The sequence below is a fragment of the Grammomys surdaster genome, unplaced genomic scaffold, assembly GCF_004785775.1.
Source record: "Grammomys surdaster isolate TR1022 unplaced genomic scaffold, NIH_TR_1.0 126198, whole genome shotgun sequence".
NCBI lineage: Eukaryota > Metazoa > Chordata > Mammalia > Rodentia > Muridae > Grammomys > Grammomys surdaster.
The window spans coordinates 2,672,227-2,689,890 of NW_021621003.1; the positions used below are offsets into that span (position 1 = coordinate 2,672,227).

General features: G+C 42.7%; 1 protein-coding gene across 1 annotated transcript in view; it reads right to left on the reverse strand.

Annotated features, from left to right (window-relative positions):
* Fbxo34 (F-box protein 34) overlaps window positions 1-17,664 on the reverse strand; it is a 68,329-nt gene that overhangs the window by 4,905 nt on the left and 45,760 nt on the right. The window contains exon 2 of the mRNA XM_028758553.1: window positions 2,826-2,992. The gene's annotated coding sequence lies outside the window, so the exon portion shown is untranslated. The remainder of the gene's footprint in view (window positions 1-2,825; window positions 2,993-17,664) is intronic.

Genomic DNA, 17,664 nt, shown 5'->3' on the forward strand with positions numbered 1-17,664 from the left:
TCATTACAGAGCACCCGTGAATAAACGCTGCTTTGTATTGCACGAGGTTTCCTTTGCCTCCATCACCCCCACAGTATTTTAGGTGCTGTGTGTTATGCTGGCTAGTTTTTTTTTTGTTTGTTTTTTGTTGTTTTTTGTTTTTTTTCGAGACAGGGTTTCTCTGTGTAGTCCTGGCTATCCTGGAACTCACTCTGTAGACCAGGCTGGCCTCTGGTCTCCTGCCTCTGCCTCCCAAGTGCTGGATGCTGGCTAGTTTTATGTCATCTTGACACAAGCTGTAGTCATCTGAACCTCACCTGAGAAAATGCCTCCGTAAGATCAGGCTTGTGTGCACACAAGCCTGTGGGAAGCCCGTGGGGCATTTTTCTTACTTAGTTATCAATGGGGAAGGCCACAGCCCACAGTGAGGGATGCCACCCTGAGGTGGTGGTCCTAGGTTCTATAGGAAAGGAAGCTGAGTTAGCCACCAGTAAGCAGTTCCCTTCCATGGCCCCTGCATCAGCTCCTAATGAAGAGTGCTGTGGAAGTGTAAGACAAATAAACCTTTTGCTCCCCAACTTGCTTTTGGTCACAGAGTTTCATCCCAGTAATAGTAACCATAACTAGAACAGGTTGGTTATTAACAGACATTAATAGTAATTATTCTGTCTCGAAAAAAATAGTAATTATTAATGCAAAGAAACATTTGAGAACAAATTAGTATAATTAGGGAAAGTTTGTGTTTGCACATAATCTGTGAAGTCTGCTCTACTGACAGTAACTGAATGGGGACAGTTTCAGCGAGAAAAGAGCCGGAGCTATCCCCAAGAAGGAAGAGAGGAGCGAAGGCATCCAGAATCCTCCTGACTGCTGGGGAGGGAGGCCTGGGAAGCTCGGGTTTGTGTTGCTACTGGCTGGAGCCTGGGGGAGGAGTGTCAACTTTCCCCTTCCCTTGGTGGACACTCAGCAGTTCTGAAACAAAAAACAGGTCTGGTAAGACTTAAGACTACAAAAATCTTAAGTTTTGGTTTAGCTCTGTGGTTAATTAAAGATATAATGCAGGGTACCAGTGCATCTGTTACAAAACCCCCAAAAAAATAAAAAGTAAAAAATAAAAACAGATGGCAGCACTCTGCCTACCCCATCCCACGCTAGAGACAAGGACAGTGGAAAGTTCCATCCAAGTCTCTATGGCTGCCGGTCTCTTCATCACAGTATCGGAATCCTGCAGGCACTCAGTTACTGAACTGCATCCCCAGTCCTCAACATGCTATTAAAAAAGGTTGCTGTAATTAGCCAGGCTTGATGACACATGCCTACAGTCCCAGCACCTTATGTAGATGAAGAGGCAGGGGGGACGGGGACTGAGAGGCTGTGAGGACAGTGTCAGAGGTGGACACCTCAGCTCTCGTGATTTTGACAGCAGCTTGGGCTACATGACCCTGTTTTAAACAAAGTCTGTTATACTCAAGCGCTCATCCTCTTAACTAAAATGCAAACCTATACAGCTCCTCCGCATCGGCTTCTCGGGCTCGGAGAAGTCCTTAGAAATGAAGCTGTCTGGGATCATTCATCAGTTTTCTGGGGATTAGGCCCAGACTGTTTTAAACCTTATACTAAGGTTAGCAAGAATTTTGATAACTGTGTGTCTGTTGCATCCAGCAAAAGGAACTGGGGACTTTGGCTTTGGGCTGGGGAGGTTATCAGGAGTGAGGCAGAACTTTGTAACAGGAAGCCAAGGAAACAGTCTGTGCTCAAGCATCTATATTAACTGGGTAAAAAAGGATTTATCTCCTTGTCTTTCTCCTTGAAGCAAACTTAAGTGAATGTGCTTTTTATTGCCCAAGTCTTCAACTTTGGCTGCTCAGATTCTTTCTTTCTTTCCTTTCCTAGCTCTTAGATAGTAGAGGCCCTTCAAGGTTCATTCTCTTTACAGACCATGATTCCTTTCAGGTGATGTCTAGATGACTGTTCCCAGCTCTGATTAGCTCCCACACGTGGTGACTCTCCATCCTGCCATTTCCTGTGACATACTTTCCTACCTTCAGCACCTACTGTGTGGGAGACCAGCTCACCTGGATGTGTCAGTAAGAGCCTCAAAACCCAACACTACTAGTTGATGACAGCCTCAGGTATACACGCTAACAAACCAGAAACTAAGTCACTTAGATTCCTCCTCCCTGTCCCTACCTAGTCACTAAACTCTGCCCTCCTCTGCACTGCGGGCACAGCTGCTAGGTGAGCAAGCATCTTATCCGTGTTGCACTGGATGGCCAAAGGAAGGGCGGGGTTAGTCTGTCAGCCTGCACTCCTGCTTTTCCTGCCACACTTCTCACTTTGGAAGCTTATTCATAGAACTGTTAGGATGGGACCAAAAAGATGGAAGCTAATCACATCACAAGTCAATTATAAAGCAACTAAGTCCATAAAACGTAACAGCTTCAGAACTCCTTCACATGAGTATCTACCCTACACATGTCTATTTCCTTCTAGCTACTTAGCATTACCAACCTGTCAGGACTGGATACTTACACAACTGTAAGACACAGTGACTGCTACAAAGAAACAGAAAACTAAACAATTACTACAGACCATGACAGGTTATGTAGGGTAGTACAGGTGCTGAGAGTCAAGAGGGAAGGAGAGAGGAGGAGTGGGCATTTTAGAGGTGAGGCTCTGGCACTGAGCTAGAGGTGAAACAGGTCTGAGAGGCCTCACTTTCTAAGCTAAACCCTGAAGGAAGACATACAAAGGAGAGGTTTTGGGGGAATGCAGGAAAGAAGAGTGTGAACTAACAGACTAGTAGAGAGATGGTTTGTAAACAAGCAAGATTTTAATTTCATTACAATTAGAAGGTGGAGAAGCATCAAGGATCCTCAGATTGATGGCTTCCACAACTGTGTGAAGTTGTTCCTCTCGGTGGATGGCAACAAGATGGCTGGTGAGCTCTGCACAAGAGGAGGAGGAGGCAGCAGCGCTAAGTTCAGTTTCTCAGAAGTACACGGCTGAGTGCCTGCAAAACAGGAGATAAGGGGTCAAGTAAACAAGAGCAAAGATGATGGAGACAGCTGTCACTGAAGCATTTCAGGAAGAAATGCGAAGCTTCTCAAGCTTCTACAGGACAAACATGTATATCTTTTTATAATAGAAAAATGTGATGTGTATAAAAGTAATATGGTAGTATATGCTTCTAAGCACAGCAATTGGGAAGCTGAGGTAGAAAGATGAAGAATTTGATGAACACACACACACACATTTTATCTCAAAAAACCAAGACAAATAGGACTAGTCACTGAGAGATTTTGTAGCACATAGCCCCTCACTCACATGCTGAATGAAGAGTAAATGTTCAATGGTCAATCAAAAGGTAGACTAACGGTTAGAAGGGAAAGGCCTAATGTTCTCTGAGGACAGTGCTGGCTGGTGCCCGTGAGGAACCGCAGTGCGAGGAGCCGCAGTGCAGAAAGCTGACGGCACTCATCAGAGCAAGTTCGGAAGCTTGCTGGGAGGGAGGGGCTCCTCTCACACTCAGTTTCCAGGAATGTGCTGAGATTATCAGTTAGGCAAGTCAGACTCAGACAACTTCATACAGTGATGCCAAAGTCTAGTTTGTTTTTTGTTTTTTGTTTTGTTTTGTTTTGTTTTGTTTTTTGGTTTTTCCAAGACAGGGTTTCTCTGTATAGCTCTGCTGTCCTGGAACTCACTCTGTAGACCAGGCTAGCCTCGAACTCAGAAATCCGCCTGCCTCTGCCTCCCAAGTGCTGGGATTAAAGGCGTGTGCCACCACCGCCCGGCAAAGATTAAATATGATGAGTGGGGTGGGGTGGCATACATTTTTTTTTTTCTTTTTTGAGACAGGGTTTCTCTGTATAGTCGTGGCTGTCCTGGAACTCACTCTGTAGACCAGGCTGGCCTCAAACTCAGAAATCCGCCTGCCTCTGCCTCCCAAGTGCTAGTATTAAAAGTGTGAGCCACCACTGACCAGCTTTTTTGGTTTTTCGAGACAGGGTTTCTCTGTGTTGTCCTGGCTGTCCTGGAACTCACTCTGTAGACCAGGCTAGCCTCGAACTCTTGAACTCAGAAATCTGCCTGCCTCTGCCTCCCAAGTGCTGGGATTCAAACTCTAGTTTTCAAAAGCTCCACATACTCTCTGGTTAGACACTATGTATAATTCCAGTTAGTAGAAACCTGGGAGGAGGTAGGAGAGATGTCAGTGGTTAGAGCACTGGCTGCTCTTGCGCAGGATTTGCTTCCTAGCACCACATGATAGCTCGAAACCACCTGTAACCAATTCTAGGGCATCCAACACCAACAATACCTGTGTGGGTAGCAGGAACATACATACATGCAGGCAAACACACTCATACACATACATCAAAGTAAATACATAGAAAGTAGGAGAACTGTCATCTAAAGATGTTAGGAAATGGGCAGAGTGTGGTAGGTCACACTTGTAATCCTACCTTTTAGGAAGAGTGAAGCAGGGTGGTTAAGTTCAAAGTCAGCCTGGCTATATTACATTCCATGCCAGCCTGGGCTATGAGACCTACCTCACACATGCCACAATCCCAGCTGTCACCAAAAGCTGTGTATGAACACCATGAAAAAGCCAAAGTCCTGTTTCATGTGTCTAGTGCTAGGATACAGATCAGAGTCTCAAACATGCTAGGCAACAACAGTGGCCAGCTACCCCTCTAGCCCTTGGTCCTGGTGTACCTGCCATCCAGCGCACACTCTGCCTATCTCAGCCCCTTACACACTACGGCTGTAGGCACATACTGCTATAGTGGGATAAACGTGATCTGTAAGAAATTGAACAGGAACATGTGATGAGAATAGGAAAGAAAGACTTGTAAGACCTGTCTCAAATGTTCAAAAAAGGCTCCCAGACAGTATGTCCTGCATCTTCTTCACCAGGCATCACACAGATGGTCAGCCATCCCAGCAACACACTTGTGGGGTGGGGGTGGGGCGGGGCCCTGAATCGGTTCAGTTAGAGGAGACAGATGACTGACAGTTAATTCTGATTCTCAACCTGACGGGATTTAGAGTTAGTCTGTGAGGAGCTTCTAAATGAGGTTAAAGGGGGGGTGGGGGGGAAGCAACTCTAACGTAAAGTCTCTCTCAACTACATAAGAAGGACAAAGACAGTTCTGCACTCATGGCTCTCTGCCTCTTGCCTGTGAGGTAATGTTAAGTAGCGCCTCTGGCCCTTCCTCATCCATCCGAACCATCTACTGAGCCTCTGGAGCTGCGAGTCAGAGTAAACCCTTCTGTGAGTTCCTCTTGTCAGGTGTTTTTTTTTTTTTTTTTTTTTTTTCACAATAACAAGACAGATAATTACTACATTGACTTCTGTTGGGAATAAAGCTGCAAGTTCCAGGCTGGAAAGAGCACTTGGAGCCCTTACAAAAGATAGGAGTTGGATTCTATAACTCCAATTCTATTGGGTCCACCAACACTCTCTTCTGGCCTCTAATAATGCCACGCACAAATGTGGTTTACACTCAAACAAGCAAACATTCATACACATAAAATATAAATAACTCTCCAGGACAGCCAAGGCTATACAGAGAAACCCTGTCTCGAAAAACAAACAAACAAAAAACTCTTTAAAATATATAGAGTCTCTTAGATTATGTCCCCCCCCTTTAAAAAAAGAAGGCAGCTTGATATGGTGGCTCATACTTGTAAATTAAACATTTAAGAGGCTAAGGTAAGAGAATCAAGAATTTAGAGGCTGGCCTGGACTACAAAGTAACAAAACAAAACAAAAATTAAAAATGCCTACCACAGGTGGCTGCTGGGCATGCCAGCACACACCTGAAGTCTCAGCTTCTCAAGAGGATGAGGTAAGATTATGTTATCTCCAGAGCTAAGGGCCAGTCTTGACACCACATCAAACCTCCATAAACAAAGCACCAAAGTAACAACAAAAACCACCGAGGGACTCATGTACAATACAAACAGAATGACACAGGACGCTGGGGGCGTCCATAAGGACAGCGCTGCCTCTAACATGATGTCAGAAGAGAGATGGACTGGCATTTATCAGATCAGTGAGTCTCAAAGAAAGCAAAGACACCCACTCCACTACTAGTAACTGGAAAGGTGCCAGGACCAGGAGGGTGGGAACACAGAGGCACAGGACAAAGACAAAGTACACGCCACATCTCTCTAGGCGCTGACAGAATGCATCTAGCTCTCACAGAGCACAAAAAAAAATTCTGTGTCAGAAAATAACCTCTTAAAATGAGCTCCAGAAGACCAGGTGAGGACTTCGTCCGGGAGGAAGCTCAGCTCTTCTTTTTCTTTCAATTTAAGAGGGTGGAGCTCAGGGTAGTTTTGAACTCAGGTGCTCAGTGCCTCCTGAGCCCTCATGCAGTCAGTCAGGCTATAGACACCTGGTCTTATCCAGTCATACATGGCTTTAAAGGAACACTTACCAAAGCCTTTATGGCTCAATCTGTCCTGGGATGGTTAAATGGTTCAGTAATGCATAGTGTGAAAAAAAAATTAGTTATCTCTTTAAAAACAAAACCAAAAACCAACCAAACAAGAAACCAGGGAGAATAGCCTTTGGAAACATGCAGCTCTAAAGAGTTTGATGTTTATAGCCTCCATTTTAGAACTGCCTCAAGGTTGCTGTATGAATCTTATACCATAAGATGAAACTGCCAAAATTAAGGAATTTATGGTAACTCTATGGGACAATGGAATAGCTGAGCACAGGACTTCACTGGATGAGCACTTGACCCCACAGCCTCATCTTAAGTCAGTACTCCTCTGTACAGGCCCTCTTTCTAAATTTAGTCAATGAGGTACCAGACAATGGGCAACAGACAATGGTGGGGACATAACTCCTAACATTAAAATATATATTAAAACTTGCTAGGTTTAATATGCCTTGAACTCACACAAAAGAAAAATAACAAATGATTCACCTGTGGCGATACGCCTTTAATCCTGGCATGGGGGAGATGCAGAGGGTAGATCACTGAGTCTGAGGTCAGCCTGGTCTACATAGTGATGGAAAGAGACAGGGGCCAGAGAGGAGAGAACGGGAGAGAAGAAAAAAAAGGAGGAAGGAAAAAGCAAGCAGCAAAGCTGACTGACTGTATAATCCTAGAGGACTCAAGAGCTCCCTGCTGGGAATGTACTGGGCAGTCTTCTAACTCACTGAAAAACACATATGGAAAGGAAAACATGTTATCATTCATGTTAATTAAAGTGTCTTTTATATCAAGTACACTGATCATCTAACCTTTTTTTTTTTTCCAGTCAGCAAATCCTTTGAAATACTGATCAAAGAAAGCAAACCACTCCTGAGGAAATGGCGCCTATCTTCCAAACCTGTCACTGTTTCAGGAGATTCACAAACCAGCCCTCTAAAGTTCATCAGGCTCCACAGACTTACGTCATCCAGTGCTGATTTACAGATCCCTTGTTGGGCCAGGGCTGTGACTCACTTGGCAAAGTGCTTTAGTGTGCAAGAAGCCCTGGGTTTGGTCCTTAGCACTGCATAGCTGGGTGGCACTCCATAGTGGTACAACTGGGAGGTGAAGGCAGTCGGCATTCAAGATGGCCTTCAGGTACACAGCAAGTTTGAGGCCAGTCTGGACTACATGAGACCCTCTCCCAAATAAATAGACAAACACAAAACAAAAAGCCTCTTAAAACTGAGCAAGCCTGATAACCTGAGTTTGATCCCAGGAACCCTCTGTGGAAGGAGACAATCAGCTGTTCTCTGACCTCATGTGTGCTATATACAGCACATGTGTTCTTATATGTACACACAACACACAAATACACACTCAAGACTAAACATTTTTTTTTAAATGCTTATAACTGAGACTGCCTTGGAAATTACAGGGCATGTAGCAACATGTTCATATTTAGCTACTTCCCCACAGCACTAGACATAGCACAATCATCAATTCAGTAATGAATTTTAAATACTAGCCAAGACCATGGGGTAAGAAGAAAGAGAATTAGTCTTCAAAAGAATCTAATCTAGGGTTGGAGAGATGTCGCTGTTGGTAAAGCACGCTTGCCTTACAAGCATAAAGGCTGAGCGTGATGGCCAGGGCCCGTTTAAAAAGCTGGGTGTAGTAACACACACTCAAAGCCCAGCACTGAGGACATACAAACAGTGGACTGATGAGGCTTACTGCTAGTTAGCCTAGCCTAATTGGCAAGTTCTAGGCCACTAAGAGAGCCTGTCTTCAAAAACAAGGTAGATGGAACAGCACCTATCTGTATTGTCCTCAGGCCTCTACACATATGCATACACACACAAGCAAGTAAATGCTCTCACATGCATGTGTGCGCACATACACACACAATCTAACTGCAATGCTGGCTGTAGAGCCCAGGGTAAAAAGTCACTAACAAGTTATCATTTCAGCATACCAGACTCACAGCCAAAGACTGAAGTCCTACGAGCTGGCTTATATTCCTGCTCTGACTCTCCTTTAAAAGAAATTCTAGATGTGTTCAGGAGCTGAGTCTGACTAGTTTAATAACTACTGACCCAGAGCCTTGCTCTTACATTGTCGAATTTGAATGATGTATTTTATATGAGATAGCCTTAGTAGAGGAAGGGGTGATCACAAATGTGATCTCCATCTGCATTGCCCAAAGTGGCTCAACCAGATCACTCTGGCTTTGTATTAGATCCAAAGCATTAGAACACCACAATGAAGCACAAAACAAAAAAGGCTTCTATTCATTAGAAACATATATCACACCGGGCGGGAGTGGCGCACGCCTTTAATCCCAGCACTTGGGAGGCAGAGGAAGGCGGATTTCTGAGTTCGAGGCCAGCCTGGTCTACAGAGTGAGTTCAGGACAGCCAGGGCTACACAGAGAAACCCTGTCTCGAAAAAAAACAAAAGAAAGAGAGAGAGAGAGAGAGAGAGAGAGAGAGAGAGAGAGAGAGAGAGAGAGAACGAACTATCACACAATTATTTTCAAACATTACTTAAAAATTCAAAATGCTGGTAAATGACTGAGAAACAAATTCTGGCTGGTGAAATGGCTTAGTGGTTAGGGTGCTTGTTGCTAAGTCTCACAACCTAGTTCTATCCCTGGAACACACATGGCAGAAGGAGAGAGGCAATCTCCAGAAGTTGTCTTTCCATCTCCTTAAGGACCATTTCACATGTACATATGCACATGCATATACACACTAATACTAGGGCTGGAGAGAGCTCAATGTTTAAAACCACTGGTTGTTGTTCTAGAAGATACAGGTTAGATTCCCAGTATCCACATGGTGGCTCACACACATCTGTAGCTCCATTTCCAGAGGATCCAGTGCTACCTGTGGTGCACAAATAGGCAGGCAAAACATGCATACACATAACACACACATACACAAATAAATGTTGTTTAAAAAAAAGCCTTAAATTTTGTCTCAATTTAATGTCCTCTATGTCCTCACCAACAGTCTCAGGTAAGCCTCAGATGGCCCTGAGGTTAGACAAACTCTAAAGAACAGCACTGAGAAGGCGAAGGGCACTGGTGTCAGGCAGACAGCTTCTTTTACACTTCTTTTACACTACAGAATTTCACTTAGCTGGGCAACCTCTACTTTCTGGGCTGCCATCTTCAGCTATTTGCTTAAAATAAAATATTTACGAGGTGATTAGGATTCAGGACGTATTCTTTCAAATGCTACAGAAGTATCACCATGTATATAAACATTAACAGAGGACTGTGGCAAGTCCCTATAAGATACCAAACGAGCCCCAGATGCTTTAGGATATTCAAATGGAAAACGGGCAGTTATGAAGTGAAACCTTAACTGTAACTATAAAACCTAAACAAACAGTATCCTTCTTCTTCAAGCCTCCTTTCTACAAAAGGGGAGGGGTACATATACTTGTAAATCCCAGCACATGAGAGAGTAAGGCAAGGAAGACAGTCAGGAGTCTGAGGCCAGCCAGGGCTACAACACGTGGACTAAGCAAGACTGCATGTTGAAAGAGTACCCACTCCTAAGGGAAGCAACAAATCCAATGGCTTCAATAAGCTACCTTTACTAAAATTTTAGTACAGACATATTTTAGACTTTATTGTTCAAATTGATTATGACAGAGCCCTTGACTAGCATGTATTTTAAGGCCCTGGGTTCAGCCCCCATAGAAAAAGAAACTCCAATACCATAGAAAAAGAAAACAAGAAAAAGCAAGAAGGTAAGGCCTTAAAGCAGCTGTATTTAGTATCCAGGTAAAGATGTACATGTTAATTTGAACCTTTGAACAAACTGAACCTTAGCAAGCTGAGAACTGACTATAGTAGTCTAAGACAGCACTCTAACTGGATGAACTATAGGGAATTTGCAGTTTAACTGTTACCAACTACTCAGTAAATATTATACTGAAAATCTCAACACCAAATCCTGTCACTCCTACCTAACCAGTGCCATAGAGGATATTAACTCAAACAAAAATACAATTGAAGACAGCAGGAAAACATCTTTCCTCATAGGCTGTGGTTCCAAGTCAGCTGGAATGAGAGTCAGTTATCTCAGTTTGCAGCTTTTACTACATTAAGGACTCTAGTACTGATAAGTCATTGCTAATATTACAAAACCAAAAACACAGACACTAGAGGGACTCCTGATGAGAAAGGAGAAAACACTTTCAAAAATAAAACCTACCACTTGGTTTTGTTTTTGTTTTTTGGTTTTTCAAGACCAGGTTTCTCTGTGTAGCCGGGCTATTCTGGAACTCACTCTGTAGACCAGGCTGGCCTCGAACTCAGAAATCCACCTGCCTCCCAAGTGCTGGGATTAAAGGCGTGCGCCACCACTGCCTGGCAAAACCTACCACTTGTAATCTGGTCAGTCCTGGAGAGCCAGCCACTAATTTACAGGAAATATGGGAGAACAAGAATTAGGTTAGCCTCCTGAGGGATATATAGAACAGCAAATTCTGGATTCGGGGGAAGCTATAGAATAATAGTTTAAAAATCTTGATTTTTCGCCGGGTGGTGGTGGCACACACCTTTAATCCCAGCACTTGGGAGGCAGAGGCAGGTGGGTTTCTGAGTTTGAGGCCAGCCTGGTCTACAGAGTGAGTTCCAGGGCAGCCAGGGCTACACAGAGAAACCCTGTCTCAAAAAAAACAAAAAACAAAAAAAATCTTGATTTTTTCATCTTCCAACTTCAAACAGAACAAGTTGGGAGAGGATATTTAATTAGGAGACTCAATGAACACGTAATCCTAGCTAGCAACTGGAATGTAGAAATGGGGATCAGGAGTTCGAGCCACCCCTGAGCTATGTGGTTAATACACAGCTGACACTTCAGTACAAAGCTCAATTCTCCTATATTTACTGTTTGTTTTTAAAGAAGAGTAATAGGCAGAGGCATTTGGAAAACACACTGGATAAACGAGCCCTGAAATGTTCATTATGTAGACAGTCTGGAGCTCCAGGCTGACTGGCTGGGAGAGAGGTTTGGTGGGTGAGGCCACTCTCAACTGCCTTACTCCTTCCTGGTTCAGACAAGGGGCAAGTTCTTACTACACTCCACACCCATTACTGAAAACTGAACAGGAAATAAATCAGGAAGCAATTTAAAAAGAAAGAAAAGAGAGACACACTAGGAAATCAAGTAATAAAAAGAATTGTATGAAAGGTGATAATGGCAAAGCCAACCAATTTCTTTCTTTCTTTTAAAGAAAACTCACGATGTGCTTTTGAGAAAAGGTCTCTCTGCTGTAGTTCAGGCTGGCCTTGAACTTGAGAGTCTCTCAAGTGCTACAGTTAAAAGCATGAGCCAACAAAGCTGGTTCAGTCTATCACTTCTTAAACACATATGTTTTTTCTTTACATATGCATAGGGGAAAGGCATGCACGCCAGTGTGTGTGTGTGTGTGTGTGTGTATGTGTGTGTGTGTGAATCAGAGGACAACTTGCAGGAGTCCATTCTCTCCTGCTACCATGTGGGATCTGTGCCTCAAACTCAAGTCATTAAACTTGGCAGCAAGCACTCTTATGAGCCTTCTTGTTGAACCTACACAGGCATGACTTTTCGTCCCTTGGTCTATATAATATAAACAAACAGCCTATTAAGTATCTGAATTTATCTTAGTTTTCACCAACTTTAGTGAAAGGTATACGTAAAGATTTAAGTAAACGCAAAAATCTGCTATTTTAAACTATCTTGTATATCCTTTTATAGCAAGAATCATAATTGCCCACATTTACTTAAGTGGGGACAGAAAAAAGACATTATGTAAATATCATAGCAACTTAAACATGAATATTTACTGACCACTGGCCACTTAGCTAGATACAGTCAATATTGTCATTTCACAAGTGTGGAACTTATCAAATTAAATTTTATGACTCTTGGGGGCTAGAAAGATGGCTTAGCAGTTAGGAGCACTGGCTGCTCTTCCAAAGGACAGAGGTTTGAGGCCCAGCACCATAATATAATGGGTTGCTACTGTCTGTAACTGTCCAGAATCTGACACCCTCTTTTAGACTCCTCCAGCAGGTGTGATTGGGGTGCACAGACATACATACGCAGGCAAAACACTCATGCAAATAACATTTAAAATAAAAATCAATAGTTACCAACAAATGTCAAATGAATTATGTAATAACCACCATTACAGAGGCCCCTCCTGTCAGTCGGTAAGCACAATGCATTTGATGGTTTTCCTTTAATCTACTTCTACACTCCCCGAAAGGAAAGATAAGTCACAGATTAAAGTTTCTGAAAGTTCATTTTAAGAGAAAATAGTTCTTACTGAGGCCTGGTGGTACAGACTTGAATTCCAGTGTGGGACTTTGAATGGGAATGGCCGCCAAAGGCTCATGTTTGAATGCCTGATATCCAGTTAGTGGATATGTTTGGGAAAGATTAGCAGGTATGACCTTGTTGGAGGAGGTGTGTCACTGCCTGTCTGCCTGCTGCCTGCCTGCTGCCTGACTGCCTGTCACCACTATCCCCCCCAACATGATCATGGACTAACCCTCTGAAACAAGTATGTCCCCACTTAAATGCTTTTTTTATGAGTAGCCTTGGTCACTGTGTCTTCTTACAGTAAGTGAACAAGTGACTAAGACCTAGCTACTGGGAAAACAGAATGATGTTACCATAGGAAGATTTCAAGTTCAAGGCCTAGCTAGGCAATTTAGTAAGCCAAATGTAGTAGCTTATATCTTGTAATCACAGCACTTGGAAGACTAAAGCAAGAAGATTTGTGTCTTCTAGGCCATTTGGATAAGTGCTTTTAGTTTCTTTCTTTTTTTTTTAAGATTTATTTATTTTATTTATGAGTACACTGTAGCTGTCTTCAGACACACCAGAAGAGGGCATCGAATCTCATTTCGGATGGTTGTGAGCCACCATGTGGTTGCTGGGATTTGAACTCAGGACCTCTGGAAGAGCAGTCAGTGCTCTTAACCGCTGAGCCATCTCTCCAGCCCGTGCTTTTAGTTTCAATGATAAAGATATAAAGAAAAACCAAAGGGTGAGAAACAGGCCATCACTAATGTGAAATACAGGGAGAAACTAAAGCAGGCTGCCCCTAATTAGAAGCCCTAATGTTTATCCAAAATCTTGTCAGAGCTTTTGGGGTTTTTGTTTTGTTTTATTATTATTTTTTTTTTAATTTTAAGATAAGAGTCTTAACTCTAACCTAGATGGCCTGGAACTTGATATGTAGACCAGGCTGGCCTTGAAGTCACTTGCCTGTCCTTCCTAAGTACTGAGGTTAATGGTGTAGGACAGCATTCGTGGCTCCTCAGAGTCATTATGTATGTGCGTGAGTTTTTGCAAAGGGCCTGTAACTGACAAATGATCACCCTTCTTTGCTCAGGTCTCATTCACTGTCCTATCCTCGACCCATCCAAGTTACTGACCTGCCACCATCTGTCTCTTTGCCAGAACTGTGCTTTTCCTGGGGCAGTTACCCTATATGATAGCAAGATAATCTTAATTCTTTTCTGTATTCTTCAGAGTATGCACCACAATGGCTTATCCATGGACAACATTAAGTAGAGTGGCATCAGTGCCAAATGTAAGGACTTAAAGCAGCCAATAGACAGAAGTCTCTGACATGGAGCATCTCAAGGATCCAATTACTCAGTACCCGAGCAGCCTAGGAAGTGGAGAAAATGAAGCAACTCCTTCTACTGTTTCCTCATCTTGTCTCTTCCCAGAGGTGAGAGGTGGACAGCAAAGAAACGGAGGATGCTGTCTAGGCCGCAGTCACCCAACCTCGGTTACATTCTTGCAGAGCAAAGACATGTATGTGCATTAAGTAGCCACTTTTCCCAGCATACTAGTTACTGCAGATATGTCTATGCAATGTCAGATTTTAAAGAAAATTCTGGATACCAGCTCTGTGAAAACAGTCACTTTTACAATAAAGTCATTTAGTTTTTAATACTGTCAAATTAGATAGACAAAAAACCCATCTTTGAGGCCAGGCATAGCGATACATGCCTTCAGCCACAGCACTCGGAGGTGGAGGCAGGCAGATCTCTTTTGAGTTCAAGGCCAGCTTGGTCTACAAAGCCAGTCCAGAACAGCCAGGGCTATTACAGAGAAACCTTGTCTCTAACAAAATGAAACAAAACAAAAAAACAAAACAAAACAAAAACAAAAGCTCCAACTTTCACATTGCTAATAGCTTCTGGGATAGAACAGTCTAAATATGTAGGCATACAGCAACCTCTTTTAAAATCCCTAATCCTGTTTTCTAAAGTATATAGACACCCATGTTTTAACTAGAAATGGTATATGGTCACCCCATGATCCTTTACTGTGTCAAACAGAGATGTCTAGAGACATGTCTACATAGATTCTTTTTAAAAATAAAAAATACCAAATTATTATTAGCACAAATAAACTCTTTGATAAACAGACTCCTAAACACCAAAACTAGAAAGGAAGAAAATATCAAGAAACATAAAAATACTTTGAGGTTTACATTTTAAGATATAATTAAGAAATATAATTATTTCTATATAGCAAAAACATATAATTAACTTCAACAGAAAACCCCGACTTACCTGACTCAAAATTATGAGAAAGTATGCACAGATTACATTCAGAACCTTTCATTTTTTTTTTTGTCTTGTTTTTTTGAGACAAGGTTTCTGTATAGCCCTGGCTGTCCTGAAACTTACTCTGTAGACCAGGCTGGCCTCGAACTCAGAAATCCACCTGCCTCTGCCTCCCAAGTGCTGGGATTAAAGGTGTGCGCCACCACTGCCTGGCTCAGAACCCTATAGTATTTCTATAACTAATAAAATAAACCACAAGAGTAGCTGACAGCAAAGATCAAACTTCACTGGCAGCTCAGAAAGTAGAGCACACTGTTATGGTTGCATGTGAAAAGCACCCACAGGCTCCTCTGTCGGAGTAGTCCGTCCCAGTCGGTGGTGCTGTTTTGGGATGTTATGAAACTTTTTTGGACATGGGAATTAGCTTCAAAATGTAGGGACATGGGGCTGGAAAGTTGGCTCAATGGTTAAGAGCACTTGTTGTTGTTCAAAGGACCTGGGTTCAATTTCTAGCACCTACATGAAGGCTCACCACCTCCTTGGGTACCAGACTCACATGTGGTGAATGGATGTACCTATAGGCAAAGCACTCGTGCACATGAAATAATAAAAATAAATCTTAAAAAAAAAAAAAAGGTAGAGACATGGAGACAGGGTACCCAGGTACAGACAAAGCTCATCTGAGTCTCCTTCATGGCCTAAGAGATATGAGCAGGCTAAGTTGCTTCTTTCAAGTGAAGTTGCTTCTTTCAAGTATTTTTGTCATGGATAGCACAGACACATGGAGAAGAAAAGCCGGGAGACAAAAGTAAATGGAAATGTGATAAGAAAAATGACTACTTTACCACTCCTTCCATATTGTCAATCTTATAGAAAATAAGCAACCAGAATCACAGCTCACAAACTGCTGGAATTTGTGATGCACAGTTCCAACCTTTTCCTTTCCACACTCAAAACAGGATGCTACTTGTTTGGAATTGCTTAGTAGTCAATCATAGGCCATTGGAAAAAGTAAGAAAGCCACACAGGTACAACCACACCCACCTTCCCTCAACTTAGCAGCACAAGTTTTCTGGTGCTGAATCACTTCTACCCGGGGCCACTCTGCAGGCTGACCCTTTCTCCACATTCTGTTAGAGGTGCTAATGCCAGCACAATCTCTGTCAGTCCCTCAACATCTGTACTCATAACCTGCAACCATTATGCAAAAAACGAGGTGAACATTCAGAAAGCGATACCAGCTCAAGACCACTGCGCTGGTTAGTTCTCATCATCTTGACACAAGCTGAAGACCAGTGGGTGAGGAGAACCTCAGTGAGGAACTGTCCCAGTCCCAGTCAGCCCGCAGGGCATATCTGTGGGGCATTTTCTTGATTAATGAGTGAGGGGGCAACCCATTACGGGTAGAGTCCCATCTTTGGACTGGTAGTCCAAGGCTGTAAGCAGTATTCCTCCATGGTCTCTAGTTCTTGCCTCTAGGTTCTTGCCCTGATGTCCCTTAGTGATAGACTATGATTTGGAAGTATAAGTCAATTAAACCCTTTCTTCCCCAAGCTGCTTCTAGTCTGTGTTTTTTTGTTACAGCAACAGAAACATAAATAAGACACTCCCACAGACAGACAAAGCCATTACATAATAAAGCAACATTGCTGATACACTGAAACAAGATGCAACATATTTTGCAAAATAAAAATGTAAATAACTAGGTATACTAACCCCCTACTATGAAGACATTTAGCAACATGGGTTTACTTCAGGAACTAATACTTAGTCCCACCATATATCAAATAATTCTTCTCTCTCAGTTTTTGACAGATTATCAGACTTAAAAAAAAAAAATCTTAGCCGGGCGGTGGTGGCGCATGCCTTTAATCCCAGCACTTGGGAGGCAGAGGCAGGCGGATTTCTGAGTTCGAGGCCAGCCTGGTCTACAGAGTGAGTTCCAGGACAGCCAGGGCTACAAGAGAAACCCTGTCTTGAAAAACAAACAAACAAACAAACAAAAAAAAACAAACAAACAAAAAAAATCTTACACTGATTAACAAATAACATTACTGGAAAACAAAACTGAAGCTAACCTGCACTGTTTAAGGTGCTGTGAAGAAACAAAGGGCTAGCCCTAGTTTACATTCAAGCAGACCCCTAAAAAGCCAGGTCTTTTAGCCAGGCATTACAAGTGTCATATGCCTGTAATCTCAGCATTTAGAAAAAGGCTCAGGACTTTAAGGAACTCTAATAGCAAATTCAAAGCCAGTCTGAGCCACATGAGATGCTGCCAAGAAAGAAAGAGAAAGAGAGAAAAAGAAGAGAGAAGGAAGAGACGGGGGAAGGGAGAGAGAGAGAGAAGAGAGAAAAAGGAAGGAAGAGAAAAAAAGAAAAAGTCAGTTCTTATAGTGAAAGCAACATTATTTTGCTTTTGAACAGACTGTACAATTAAGAAAAATACTGAATACTCTAATAACTAGGAACATATTTTAACATCTAAAGATACATAGGTTTCAATGTACTAAGAGTCTTCATTTCCTCAAGGTAAAAATGAAAACAACGTGTAAGTGAAGGTCTCAGCAGCAGCTCACACCAAAGCTAACCAGGCCTGATGATACAGACCATCTGTGCACTGAGCCTTCTCAACAACCACAATCATGGGTCTGA